The sequence below is a fragment of the Triticum urartu genome, chromosome 6A (genome assembly GCF_056163025.1).
Source record: "Triticum urartu cultivar PI428250 chromosome 6A, HENAU_Tu73, whole genome shotgun sequence".
Lineage (NCBI taxonomy): Eukaryota > Viridiplantae > Streptophyta > Magnoliopsida > Poales > Poaceae > Triticum > Triticum urartu.
The window spans coordinates 232,623,377-232,626,071 of NC_141878.1; the positions used below are offsets into that span (position 1 = coordinate 232,623,377).

General features: G+C 41.3%; 1 pseudogene; it reads right to left on the reverse strand.

Moving 5' to 3' along the window:
- Window positions 1–1,614: 1,614 nt before the first annotated feature.
- Window positions 1,615–2,259, reverse strand: LOC147964864 (uncharacterized; annotated as a pseudogene).
- Between the last annotated feature and the right edge of the window lie 436 nt (window positions 2,260–2,695).

The following is a 2,695-nucleotide window of genomic DNA, read 5'->3' on the forward strand; positions in this document are numbered from 1 at the left end:
AACTCCTTGAATTTTTTGAAAGCCTTTTGCAAAAAGTCGAGCTTTATAGGCGGTTACATTACCATCAGCATATGTCTTCTTCTTGAAGATCCATTTATTTTCAATGGCTTGCCGATCATCGGGCAAGTCCACCAAAGTTCATTCTTTGTTCTCATAGGCGGATCCCATCTCGGATTTCATGGTCTGGAGCCATTTGTCAAAATCTGGGCTCATCCTTGCTTCTTCCTAGTTTGTAGCTCCGTTGTTGTCCAACAACATGACTGCCAGGACAGGATTACCATACCACTCTAGTGTGGAACGTACCCTAATCGACCTACGAAGTTTGGTAGTAACTCGATCTGAAGTTTCATGATCATCATCATTAGCTTCCTCTTCGGTTGGTGTAGGCATCACGGGAACTGCTTTCTGTGATGTGCTACCTTCCAATTCGAGGGAAGGTACAATTACCTTATCAAGTTCTACTTTCCTCCCACTCACTTCTTTCGAGAGAAACTCCTTCTCTAGAAAGGACATATTCTTAGCAACAAAAATATTGCCCTCTAATCTGTGATAGAAGGTATAACCAATGGTCTCTTTAGGGTATCCTATGAAGATGCATTTCTCCCCTTTGGGTTCGAGCTTATCAGGCTGAAGCCTCTTGACATAAGCATCGCACCCCAGACCTTAAGAAACGACAGTTTAGGTTTCTCGGCAAACCATAATTCATACGGTGTCGTCTCAACGGACTTAGAGGGTGCCCTATTTAAAGTGAATGCGGCTGTCTCTAATGCATAATCCCAGAATGTTAGTGGCAAATCGGTAAGAGAAATCATACAACGCACCAAATCTAATGAAGTACGATTATGACGTTCAGACACACCATTATGTTGTGGTGTTCCAGGTGGCGTGAGTTGTGAGCAATTCCACATTTTCTTAAATGAGCACCAAACTCTTAACTCAAATATTCACCTCCACGATCAGATCGTAGAAACTTTATTTTTATTGTTACGATGATTCTCCACTTCACTCTAAAATTCCTTGAACTTTTCAAATGTTTCAGACTTGTGTTTCATTAAGTAAATATACCCATATGTACTCAAACCATCTGTGAAGGTAAGAAAATAACAATATCCACCGCATGCTTCAACACTCATCGGACCGCATACATCAGGATGTATTGTTTCCAACAAGTCACTAGCCTGCTCCATTGTTCCAAAAAAACAGGGTTTTAGGCATGGTTCACATGTATCACATGATTCATAATCAAGTGATTCCAAAAGTCCATCAGCATGGAGTTTCTTCATGCACTTTACACCAATATGACCTAAGCGGCAGTGCCACAAGTATGTGGAACTATCATCATTAACTTTGCATCTTTTGGCATCAATATTATGAATATGTGTATCACTACGATCGATATTCAACATGAATAAACCATTCATAAGGGGTGCATGGCCATAAAAGATATTATCCATATAAATAGAACAACCATTATTCACAATTATTTAGGTTCATAACTATTCCTAAAGATAAACATAGTGGGAGTGTGCCGACGGCAATCAAATCAACCTTGGAATCATTTCCAACGCACATCGTCACCTCATCCTTAGCTAGTCTCTGTTTATTTTGCGGCTCCTATTTTGAGTTACAAATGTTCGCAACCAAACCAGTATCAAATACCCAAGAGCTACTACGAGCACTAGTAAGGTACGCATCAATAACATGTATATGACATATACGTTTGTTGACGTTGCCAGCCTTCTTAGCTGCTAAGTACTCGGGGCAGTTCCGCTTCCAGTGGCCATTCCCCTTGCAATAGAAACACTCAGACTCAAGTTTGGGTCCAGCCTTGGGTTTCTTCATGGGAGCGGCAACTGTCTTGCCATTCTTCTTGAAGTTTCCTTACTTTCCCTTCCATTTCTTCTTGAAACTGGTGGTCTTGTTGACAATCAACACTTGATGCTCTTTCTTGATTTCTACCTCCACGGCCTTAAGCATTGTGAAGAGCTCAGGGATTGTTTTCTCCATCCCTCGCATATCATAGTTCCTCACGAAGCTCTTGTAGCTTGGTGGCAGTGACTGAAGAACCCTGTCAATCGCTACATCATCCGGAAGATTAACTCCCAACTGATTCAAGTGGTTGAAGTACCCACACATTTTGAGTACGTGCTCGCTAACGGAGCTATTCTCTTCCATATTGCAGCTAAAGAACTTGTCAGAGGCGTCATACATCTCAACCCGAGCATGATCCTAAAATACCAATTTCAGCTCCTAGAACATCTCATATGCTCTATGGTGCTCAAAACATCTTTGGAGCCCCGGTTCTAAGCCATAAAGCATGGAGCACTGAGCAATCGAGTAGTCATCAGAACATGCCTGCCAGATGTACAGAACATCCACAGACGATGCTGGAGGGGGTGGTGCATCGACTGGTGCATCAAGGACAAAAGCCTTCAATCTAGCAATGAGGATAATCCTCAAATTATGGACCTAGTCCGCATAGTTTCTTCCATTATCTTTCAACGTAGCTTTTTCTACGAACGCATTAAAATTCAGAGGAGCTACAGTGCAAGCCATTTATCTACAACATTAATTTGGAAAGACAATTAGACTATGTTCATGATAATTGGTTCTATTAATCAAATTGCTAAATAACACCCACTTAAATCAACATCCCTCAAGTTGTCTAAGTGTTCACGTGATCCATATCAACCAA